The sequence below is a fragment of the Acomys russatus genome, chromosome 32 (genome assembly GCF_903995435.1).
Source record: "Acomys russatus chromosome 32, mAcoRus1.1, whole genome shotgun sequence".
In the NCBI taxonomy this organism is placed as follows: Eukaryota; Metazoa; Chordata; class Mammalia; order Rodentia; family Muridae; genus Acomys; species Acomys russatus.
In genome coordinates, this window is record NC_067168.1 from 5054010 (window position 1) to 5066335 (window position 12326).

Below are 12326 nucleotides of genomic sequence, written 5' to 3' on the forward strand. Positions count from 1 at the left end.
TTAACCCATGGAAAGACATTTTTGAGGTACATGGAACAGCAAGTATAAAGGATCAGGGTTTCCTGACATGGAGGACTTGTGTGACAGGCTCAGTACGGGGATCCCAGCCACAAAGGTAGTTTCAAGCAAAGTGATGCTGTCCATGTGGACGTCTTGAGGAAAAGTCATGGAAGAACGAAATTACCTTCGTTTATCCCTATATGACATATAGGCAGGACACTGGGGTGGTCCTTAGACTATGAAATGGTGGCATTCCTCCAATATGAATACAAGTCATTGCAGTCAAGCTGTGGAGGGAACAGACTCACCATAGCATCTCCTTTGCTTTCTATATATGGACTGCTACGAGGGGCCAGAAGAGGAGAAAAGCAAGGGGAAGACCATCTTGCTTGTTTTCTCGAGGTCATTCCTCAAACTGCATCCACAAGTGTTAATTCATTTACTGTGCTTTAATGAGTGATTTGATGAACATCAATGATAAAGCTCTTAAAAATTCATTCACGTTTGATAAAAATAAACTCTAAAATAGGTTCTTGACGTAGTCTGACAGTATCTTTTTGCTAGGAAAAATGCTTAAATAAAGAAACAGCACTGCCCAAAATGATATTTATAACCAGTATATATGAAGCCATTTTAAATTGCCAGAGACTCTCGTGTAACAAGTTATTTTAGACTTTGAAAATGATCAAAAGCCCATTTCACAGGGCTTTATTTGCAAAAGAAATTGAAGTCGCTCAGCCAGTGAAGTATTCAGTCACACCGAAGGTAGAACAAATGCCAGTCTGTCTGTGTGACAGATAACAGACTCAGCCAAGACCTAGGATATAAAGTTATACATCTGCAACAAGCTTATCTGGGGCCCACCAAGTCTGGCGGCTTCCCGGGCATCTGCTTCCTGTACCCTCACTTGGTGTTTGGTATTAAATTTGCAACGCTTCCACCACGCTGTGGAAGGCAGGATAAAATGAGCTGTTCTGTACTGGATTAGCCTTGACACAGAACACTGATCAGAAATGACGTATGTCAACTTGACCTGAAAGTACTGCACGCCCACTTACTCACTGCGCTGTAGAAAATGACCACAAAGAAAGAAGTATAGAAATGTTCTGTTTAAGATTTGATATAAAATACAATACAAAATCTGAAAATAGAATATCTGGTCAATGCAGCCTACTGGAAAAAAGTGTCTGATAGAAATATGCATATGGAAAATACCTGTTCTACAGAGTCACACACATGGCAGAGGGGGATTGCAAAGCCTACTTTACGAATGGAATCATGATGTTCATCTTTGTAAGTGCATGAGGACATAAGCATGCCCTCTTAGTCACGGTTCTATTGGTGGGAACTGACACTGTGACCAAGGCAACTCTTAGGACAGAAAGCATTTAATTGGGGTGGGGGGGTTGTTTACTGTCTTAGAAGGTGAGTTTATGATTGGAATGCTGGGAAGCAGACAGTCACTGGAGCAGTAGCTGAGGGTGTTACATCCTGATCCACAGGCAGCAGGCAGAGAGAAAGTCAGACTGGGCCTTTCCTAGGCTTTTCAAGCCTCAAATCCACTCCCAGTGACTCACCTCCTCCAATAAGGCCTCACTGCTCAATCCTTCCCAGACAGTTTCACTAGATGGGGACCAAGCATTCAAACCTATCAGCCCATGGGGGCCATTTTCATCCAAACCAACACAAATCAGTACAAATCAGTGGTAATATTTAAAAAACTGGAAACTTGGTAGAATGTTGGAAGGAAAAGTGTCCCCTTTTGATGCTGAAGATAAATGTTTCAATTTCTTCAGGAAAAAAAATATGCTTCAGCATTGCCAGGTTCTTCTTTGTGAGTCTTATTTTGTTTCCCCTCGGTAACAAGCAAGCAACATGCTTTCATAAGACCCAGCTACCTAGTAACAGACCATTGTAATCTGGGGATTATATTCTGCATTCATTTAATTGCCACCACTGTCAAAATCTTAATTTAAAGAGATTCTGACTTCTCTGGTAATTGTCTGAAGAGAGACAGGAAGATATATTATTTTTATGACAGAAGGAGTAAAGTAATTTGTAAAATAAAAAAAAGACTAATGTGATTTTTTAAAAAAAAAAGTATTTAGAATATAATCAAACACAACTGAAAACTTTTAAGAAGTAAGTAATAAAAATCAAGGGAAATGATCACTTAAGGGACATATATTTCTAAGTCAGTAAAAAACCTGTCAAAAATAATGAGCTAATGGGTTTCAAGAAACAAAATGAAGCCAATATGGGGAATAAATGTGTCTGGCCCTTATTCCTGTATAGCTTAAGTAAAAACTAATAGCTTGTAACTGTACATCAGCTTCATAGATTTGCCATGAATTAAATGATCTTGGAGAAGTCATTGAAATAACTCTGTCCATAATAAATCAATTAAACTACAGAGGACCTTTCACTGCATTAAATTCTAAAATTCTATGTTGCAGCAACGTTCTACTCCTAATAAAGACAGCTCATATAATATAAACAAGGCCTTCTATAGTGAAATATAATAAACAGCTTAATTCTATCGTATTGAACATAAGAATTAAATTATTCTAGAGCTTTCAGGAGCTTACTATTCAAACCTGATTTACATCCTGCAACCCCAACCTCATGCCTGTAGCCCAGATGATACAGAGTATGCAAAGAAACATATTTCATTTTTCTTTAATAACTTAGCAAGATACACTGCACACAGCTTTAAAAAGCCTGACCTACGGCTGATTGGCGAAAGTGAGAGAAATGTTGATATAGAAAATATAATAAAAATCAAAAGAAGAAGCGAAGGCAGAGTAAGGACTCTGGCAATAGCTGTAGCTTATGAAATGGATACATATGCACGTCAACTCACGGGGAAACTGCGTAAGGATTTCTCACATTCTTTACGTAATATAGGCTCTAAACTGCTCAATGTAAACACGAGATCTTTGCTTTTACCTTTATTTTACTTAAGCAAAAACTCACAGCAGCTCTATACAAGTAAGCACCCTTATTTGAAAATAACTTTAGTAGAGACTTGAAAAGTAGTTATGAGGCAAGACAGAAGACAGCCTACATGAAAGTGCAAAGGGCCCACATTCCTTTCTTTGATTTGAATCCTTTCACGTGTTCTGACTTCTGAATGCTTCTCTCAATTTGATTTTTTCAGAAACTTGGACCAGAAAAACCAATTGTGTCAGGGGCCTTAGACAAGGCAGAGGTGGAGGGAAAAGAAAACTTACCTCAAGACCCCCCAACTCTATTTTCTACTAAGATAATCTAGCTATGGGATCACATAGTCTGCCTTCCAAAGCCTCACAGGGAACTGTGTGGAGAGGCAAAGTTAGAGGGGCAGAATTGGAGAGGACGGAACACCAAAGCAGCTTCTGTCCTCCCAAAAACCAATCAATTAAAATGCCTCCAACCGTGTGCAAGCCAGTTCTGGGAGCATCAAAAGGATGCGCTATAAATAGATAGAGTTCTTCCCAGTCACAAAATTCAAGTAAAATTGGATAGAAACCTTAAACATAAGACCACAAAATAGAATCCTTCCAGAAGAAAGTGTGCAAGTATTAAGTCAGAAGCAGAGAATGAGCAAAACGTTTGGGGCAACACCACAAACTACAAATCAGTATGGCATGGTTCTCCTATTTTAACTTGTAAAAATGAAGCTCTCTCCAAATATGGACAAAAGGCATTTTATTACTAAAACAAATAAACAAAAATTTTGTACAACAAAAGGAATCAAAGTGGTGAAATAATGCAAAATATGAGAGAAAATACTTGGCAACTACACGCCTGAAAGGGGGCTGACATCCAGAGCATGCAGGGTGCTCCAATATTTCAATAGCACAAGGACAAATAGCCTGATCTAAAAGGAGGCTTCAGAATATAACACCATTGGCCAGAAATTAACACAAAATGTAATAGGTACAAATACCACTAGCTAACGGGTATAAAAATTGTTCAAAATTACTAATGATCAAAGAAATGTATTTTAAAACTACAATGATACATTTCTTCACATCAGTAGAAATTGGTATTACTAAAATATTAACCATAAAAAGTGCTAGTAAGAATGTGGAGGGAAGGAAACACTTTGCATACTGCATGCTCTTGATTAGAAGGTAAATCAGTATAGTTGTCATGGAAAAATGATGGAAAGCTTCTTGTAAAATTTTTGTAAAATTTAAAAATGATTAAATTATATAACTACAAAGAATTTCCAGGTGAGTGGGGGACCCAGAACGCTTGTAGAATACATGGAATCAAAGTGTGGGTTAGTCCTGACGCAGGTTGGGGTGCTCACTGCACAGCTGAGGAAGCAGGGAGCAAACTAGATCTAAGTGAGACTAATGCACCCAGGTGCATAGGGCTGACAGTATTAGGCAGAGGCAGTGAAAACGGGGAACAGGCTGGAGTTGTCTCAGGGTAGGATATCCATATATGGAAAAGCCACACTACCAGGTGATAAAAGCAGGGTCCTCAGCTAGGCGTGTATTGAGCCATGGAAAGTTGCTCAGTTACTGGAGACAGTTGCTGAGGCAGGGGGACATCAATGATGGGTCCCCAAGACCTAAAAACCAGCTCCACAGAGGAAATCAACATTTTAGCACTCCAATGGCCTAGATCTTTCCTAAATATGGCAAACCCCAATACAAAAAAAAAAAAAAACAAATAAAAAAGAAGATGAAAGTGAGAAAGGAGGAAAAGGAAGGAAAGAAGGAGAGGGAAAAAAAAAAGATTCAGTTAATACTAACCCCAGACACAAAAGTCTCAGTGCAGAAACAAAGGCAACACCTACATTCGCAAATGCACCAACTCATAGGAATGGACTCAGATGGCAGTGACTTAGAAGATAGAGAAGAGCAATTACAAGGATGTGCAGTCAACACAGAGACAGCGTGAGGTACTCAGAGAGGACAAAAACAAACAGCTGGATAAAATAAAGTCAACTCAAGATGTAAGTAGGAGTATACTGCGATGAAGAGAACTGTTGAAGCAGAACCACGCTGAGGTGAAATGAAAGCCTCCGCGAAAAGCCTCCTTAACAGAACACATCACGGGGAGAACAATATCAGGGCGTGAAGAGGAGACATAGGAAAGGGGTCATTCAGTAATGAAAAAAAAAAAAAATCAAAGCATACGAGCATAATGTAGGAGAAATGTGGACCTATGTGTACGGACCAAGTCGTTGAAGTATGAGAACAGATGAAGAAGAAATAAGAAAGGGGAAGGGGGAGGGGGAGGAAGAGGAGGAAGAGGAAGAGGAAGAAGAAGGAGAAAGAGAAGGAGAAGGAGAAGGAGAAGAAGAAGAAGAAGAAGAAGAAGAAGAAGAAGAAGAAGAAGAAGAAGAAGAAGAAGAAAATGACAAAGAAGAAGTGGACTGCTGATATGCTATTGCGTGGAAGAATGACTACAGATATGATTACGTGCTCTACATTCTCAGCCGGAAAGAATTTTTAATATTTTGTCATAATAAAGCAATACATGTGAAGTAAGTTTAATGTGATATTACAATGCATGCATCACATAGTACCCTATTAAGATGTACAAGTCTATCTCTACCAGTTACAATGACTAATTTTAAGAATTAAAAAGTAACAATTATTGCTGAATAATTACAAAGCTGTCCTTTCAGAAGTGTCCTGCTAAAGAATGGGGGCCATGTTTAGTTGAATTCTAGGAGCACATAAAACATAAGCAGACAACGTGGCACACTCACTAGCGATCACTGGTGTTACCAGCAAATCATGACATACTCATGACTCTTCAAAACTAGTCCCAATTACTGTACTTTAATATTTTAAGGTGTACAGATAGCAGAGAGGCAACAGATGTTTGGTGGCAACACCCTACCACAGAGTTCAAGAACCCAAGCATCATATTTACAGATCATATTATAAACTTTGCTTTACATTTCATTATTAAATTTGTCAAACCTACAGAAAAACTGAAAAAAAACTAGAATTACTGCCAATATTTTTAAAATGTTATATTTTATTGAATTTCACAGATAAGTAGCATGATTTGGGACCGAAATTTAGAATAAAAAATAGATAGACATGGTTATTAACTACTTTTAATGAGGTTTCAAGAGAAGGCATAGAGTAATATGTTAAAACAGAGCATGTTTTTTAGAGACTAGGAGCCATTTATTAAAATTAATAAACATTTCTTTACTTAAGTCCTTGTTGAATAATTGTACATTTTAAAAGAAACTTATTATGGAGAAAATAAATATATTGTAATGAATAGTATTTTAAATCATTAATCTGAACCCAAAAATCATTCAAATTATGTCCAACATGGGAAGAATATAACAAACATTTAAAATTTCATTAATCTCATATATAAACATAGTACTAAAATGAGAGAGTATTAGAATTAATTTAAATATGGAAATAAGTTATGAAAAAATACTTAAAAGCAGAAAATTTAAGATATCATTTTAGAGTTATGTGAAAATGTTCAGGATGAAATCTTTATGTTATATTAAATAATTCATTTGCAAAACCAAACTGTATTTCTTCATATATACACAGCTTCTGAGGTAAGTATACTTGACAAATATCAAATGTTGATAATTACAAGGTCTAAATATCATCTCTTCTCAGGAAGCATAGTTAGATGAGGCATTAATTCATAGAACTATAAAGCACCATGCCGTTTATTATAATAAAATTATAATCAAACTGCTAGAGTTTGTAGGTACTTAACTCTACCCTATACTTCACTCTATCCTATTATCCCTTGTAGCATCTGCACAGCATCAGCTTTCCTAAATCACGTGTGGCCGGAGCTTCAAAGTGCATATCTGGTGGTAAAAGACAGTTGCCTTCAAAGCTAGGGAACATGGGAAATATTTTTCAGGATGTCAAGCTAAACTGGAGAAGTTTATCCATGCTACTTAAAATATTAATTGAATCCCCCCTCACCATTTCCAGTTTCTTCAGTATTTTGAATATCTAAGGATAGTCACTTTATAAGCAAGCAGCACACAGGCATAGAACACAGCAAATGCTTTGAGATGAAAGCTGCAGATTTGGTACTCTGTTACATTAGTTCTTCAAGACTATAATTAAAATCTCCCTGCCCAATTCTTAAATTAATTTCACACTGGGAAAAAATATAAAATAACTACTTTCCTTCAACTAGTTCATTAAAAATGTTGATGGTTAAAAGATTGCTTTTGCTCCTTTCATATTCTACGTTTAGTGACTGCACCAACAAAAAGGTGAAATAACAACATGCTTTCCAAACATTCTCATTAGATTAAATCAAACAGCTTCATTAAAAACAATTAGAGAAACGGTCTGCCTGTGTGCATCGCCCTTCATTGGGATTCTGCAGTCATGTTATTTGAAAATAAATGATCCATATAAACAACCAAGAGCCCACAGTTAAGCCATGAACATAGTGGAGGCTGATTACTAAAGAAGAGGGGAGCAAAGGATAAATCAGAATGGGGACGGATATCTATACACACATTACCGTGCAGCAGTCATCAAATTTGGTTGCTTCAGCAATATAAAATACAGTTTTAGAACTTACTTAACCTCTGAGTGAATTTCCAAATGGTGAATAAATTCAATTTTCATACATATGCACAAATACCACTTTAAAACTCGCATCTATTCTAGCTAGCAAAATTCAAATTGGACTTTCAATTTGGTCAAGCAGAATATTTTTGAGGCAATTATACTATGCCTAAAATTTAGATTACTTGAGACTTGGTTAGCAAATAAATCAAAGGGTGTAACAGGAATATATAGATATTCTTTAAAGCATTTAAGAAGTCAGGGAAGAGGAAAAATTATTCAAATTATTAAACTGTGAAACAGTGTAAGGAGAAATCTACCCTTTAGCTTGCATTATTGAGCTGATTAAATGAAATGGTAAGCCTGGGAACTCTTGTGAATTAAATACCCGATGGGCTGCATTATTTTCAATAATTTAGTTTTAAAGTAAATTACAATTAATGAGCATGTAAAAAAGATTCCACCTTCATTCACAAAGTGATTATAAAATTCAGAGACAATCTCACTGCTGTTACCGACCTAATACTATGCTAAATTGGATTTTGTTTACTATTAACATTGAATGCAAACCACATATGTAAAATAGAGGGCATCCCTTTCAACTCTAGAATGCCAAGTAAGTACTGGTAACATTCCTAAGACATAAAAAATATTATAAAAATACTTCTAATATCCACCATGCAGTCTGTGCTTCCCTCCCCTTCCTCTCCTGAGCATGTAGATTCTATTAAGATAAAAATACTTAAAAGGAAAAAAGAGACCTATCCCTAATGTCTCAAAGAATAATGTGTTGGTATGTATTCATTTTTATATATAGGTAAAGTCATTTTACATAATAATGTATGTTGCATATTTCTCATTATAGGGTATTTTCTTCTCATTAAAAAATGTTGAATGACCACACATGGAAAAGCCTTTCTTTCAAGGCAGCCTGAAGATAAAGATGAGTCAAAATCTGTTGAAAATATACAGAACAGATTGTTGAACCTAATTGGAGCAGAAGATTCTGCCATTCAGAGTTCTGGAAGGAACGCAACTTTTCCTAAGAGCTTTTGTAGTTAAGACATAAAACAAACAAACAAACAAACAACAACCTATCAACAGATGGACGTGCATCTTTAAGGAAGACAGCAAGAGAGAGCTCTAGTGGTTGACCAGGAAGAGAGCAAAGAAAAACAAATAAATGACTCCCTCTCTGGCTGGTGCCTCCCTCTGGACAACCTCCTCCACAGTAGGAGAAGCCCCAAGGTTCAAAATCACAAAGAAAATCAGGAAGGAAATAAATCCCACCACAAGGCTAGGGAAAGCATGTAGAGAAACATGCTTGAGGATTGTGAGCACAAAATAGGCAGCGGTGATATTTGGGGACTAGACAGTAAGTGTTTTGACAGTCAACAGGAGAAGGAGACTCCAGAGGAGAATGCATTCCTGAACAACTTGGAGGTTTCTGGAATGAGAAACTAAATGGCCGTGGAGCTATCAGGGAAAGAAATAATTTAGATTAAGTGCTGGGGAAAAGGAGCTTGGCTTTGAGTCTGCTAAGGCTCAACCATCTATGGTCCAGAGAGGCTGGGGTCCTTATAGCTCCTTGGGATTAGGGAGCAAGCTCTTGGTCTTGGTTTTTAAGATTCGTTTTGTTATTAGCATGTGCTACACGAAATTGTAGGGTTCACTGTGATATTTTCACACATGTGTACCACACACTTAAAGCAATATTGACTCCTCTTCACCCTCAAATATGGTCAAATATGAGGTATTATTTTCATTAGAAAGAAAACACACAGTATCTGTGTATCTGAATCTTCGATCTCTAATCTTCCACCTGGAGTAATATACAGAACAATATGTGAATTCTTAAAATGCTATTTGGAACTGTTAGTCTGAACGGCTTTCTGCTTGGTTTAATACTGGTGTGGTTTGAATATGAATTCTCCCCCACAACTGCTTATGTTTGGACAGTGACTTCCCCAGAGTGACACTGTTTTGATGATAAACTCACATGACATGTATACCAAAACACCAACTCAATTGGCTCCATATATTCTATCCATATGGTGTCACGAGTATAGATTTGGGTGCTTTTATATTGTAGAAGGAAACACATAGAATACATAATATATATGTATATACAAATACATGCATGTGCGTGTATGTATATACATATTCCATCATATATGTACACAGACACATAGAGTGGTAGGTATATTGGGATGAATGGAAAGTAAGAGAGGAAAAGAAAAATATATGTATAAGTTACCTTTTAGGGACTGTTACTTATGAAATGAAAGTGTAAAGGTCATGGCTAACATAAACTGAATGAGTAAGAGGCATATGTTTTTCTACATAGGAAAAATATGTTTACCTGTGTGAGTACAATCAGAAGTGGCCAGGTGCACCGTGTGCTGACGCACACTTTTCCTGCCAGCACACAGTGGGCAGAAGAAGGAGGATCTCTGTGAGTCAGAGGCTAGTCTGATCTACAGAGTTCAAGGACAGGTTAAGGTACATAATAAGATACTATCTCAAAAAATAGACTGATAAATAAAGTAGGCAGGCTTCATAATGCAGCAAGGACAGTTGTTGAGGAAAGGTTGTGAAAGATCAAATCTAGATGTTGTTTTAGTTTTATTGTAATTTCTAAAAATCTACCCAGATTGTTTATATTCTTCCAGTTTTTGGCTCTGATCTTGTCATGTAGCTTCTATAAAGCTGCAATTATACAGAAGCAACACATTTATGAGATATATACTGTACATCACACTGATTATACTTAGTAATAATAATATTTTATGTTATTATATAGGTTTTAAATTATTTAACCAGTATTTAATTGTAATTAATATATAGCAACCTTGCTTACTATATTACAATAGTATGTTTCTAAGTTGTTGATAAAAATTTAAAATTCTCAGTGCAAAAAGTTATAATGATGGGAAGTAATTGATATATTAACTCTGTTTAATAATTTGTATTGTACAAGGCATATATTAAGATATTATTATACTGGAAGCTGGCAAGATGGCTCAGCTGGCAGAGATACTTGCTATCAAGTCTGATCACCTTATTCAATTCCCAGGACAAGTCTGGTAGTAGAAGACAACTGACTCCTGCAAGTTGTCCTTCGACCTCTTCATGCACACCTCAGGACACACACACACAATAAACAAATAAGTGTAATAAAATGTTCGCATGCTTTAAAAAACTCACATTCTAGCTGGGCGTGGTGGGGCACGCCTGTAATCCCAGCACTCGGGAGGCAGAGGCAGGTGGATCTCTGTGAGTCTGAGGCCAGCCTGGTCTACAAAGCGAGTCCAGGACAGCCAAGGCTACACAGAAAAACCCTGTCTCAAAAAACAAAACAGCAAAAAAAGCTGGGCGTGGTGGCTCACACCTTTAACCCCTCCCCCCCAAAAAACCCTTCACATTCTCCATCTTAAATACACATACATAATATATCAGAACAGCACAGCCAGAAACACACTGATGACTTTATGTTAAAGGGAAACTTTTCCTTTAGAGTGCTTCCGGCAACTGGCATATATGAAAGCTGCTGAGAGGCATCACAAGAGTCAAGAGCAGTTCCAATCAGCTCCACAGCTTTCCTTTTCTCTGCAGCAAGCAAGCATTCCCTGGTTTCCCAGCATCCTTTTCTTCAGCTCTCCCTCTCTGAAGAGGGCAGACAGGACTTTGCTCTTGAGGAGACAGCGTGTGAGTATCAGGCGTCTGCAGCCACTCCTCATATCTGCCTGGATGGTTCCTACCTCCACTGGTTTTGCGTCTGGGAGTCCTTCAGGTATTCTTTTTTCTTTGCATCTCTTTACTGCTTTGTTTGTCCATAAATTTCTCACTATTTCCCACCCAATCCTAGTTTTCCAACTTTGGTTTTCACAAAGGCCATGCAACCGTAGACAGACTATGGCTCTTACAAGTCCTTGACTTCATAGCTCTAGTAATAACAACACTGCAGACCTCAGTCCCTCGTAGTGTAATGTCTTAACAACCAGGATTGCATTGACTATCCACAGAGTGAAGGGTGATGGCCATCCTAGGCATAGGAAGGGCCACACAGGTGCTTATGTACTGAGCTTGCCAGTGTGGGATGCATCATAAGGGCTGGAGCCAGGGGAAAGGTGTGAGGAGGAATGTCTAGTTTAAATGTTATTATCGAGGGCAGCAATGATCTCCATTAGACTAACGGTTAATATTTGGACAGCAGTACTTCTGAATGGAAGGACGTGCCCACGGATACAGTCTACAGGTTACCCCGGGACTCTTGGAAGATGATGCTCCTTCCTGGCTTTGAACAGTTTTTATTCTAAAATAGATTTTTTTTGATAATTGGCTGTATGCTGGCTCATGCCCTTGGTTGTTCACTGCCTACTAAGCCACTAAATATTGGTGAGGATAAAACACTTCGTAGAGTGTTTTAAAAGAAATAGCAGTAACTTATTGTTTAATCTGGTGTTGAACAAAATATAACATAGTTTACACTATCTGGGGTTGGACAAAAGAGACTTAAGGTGTATAGGAAACTGTCTTGACTGGCTAGGCTGAAACGAAAACAGTGCAGCAGAGTTTCCAGTAGTGCAATGAGCCCTCCACTCATTTTCACAGATAAGGGCTGAGCACTCATGACGTGATGCTCTGGGACTGTCCAGAGTGACATTAGACCATGTGCTCATCCCTGCTGTATGAACACATGGAGCAACTAGGCTAATGTTTGCATGGAAAAACTGTGTGAATATACAGAACATATCAGAGAAATTTTTTATTGAAAAAGATTATGTTAAATAA

At 37.6% G+C, this 12326-nt stretch overlaps 1 protein-coding gene across 1 annotated transcript in view; it reads right to left on the bottom strand.

The window, feature by feature from the left end:
* The window catches only part of Fam83b (family with sequence similarity 83 member B), a 46345-nt gene that overhangs the window by 13674 nt on the left and 20345 nt on the right, over nt 1-12326 (bottom strand). The gene's annotated exons all lie outside the window — the stretch shown is intronic.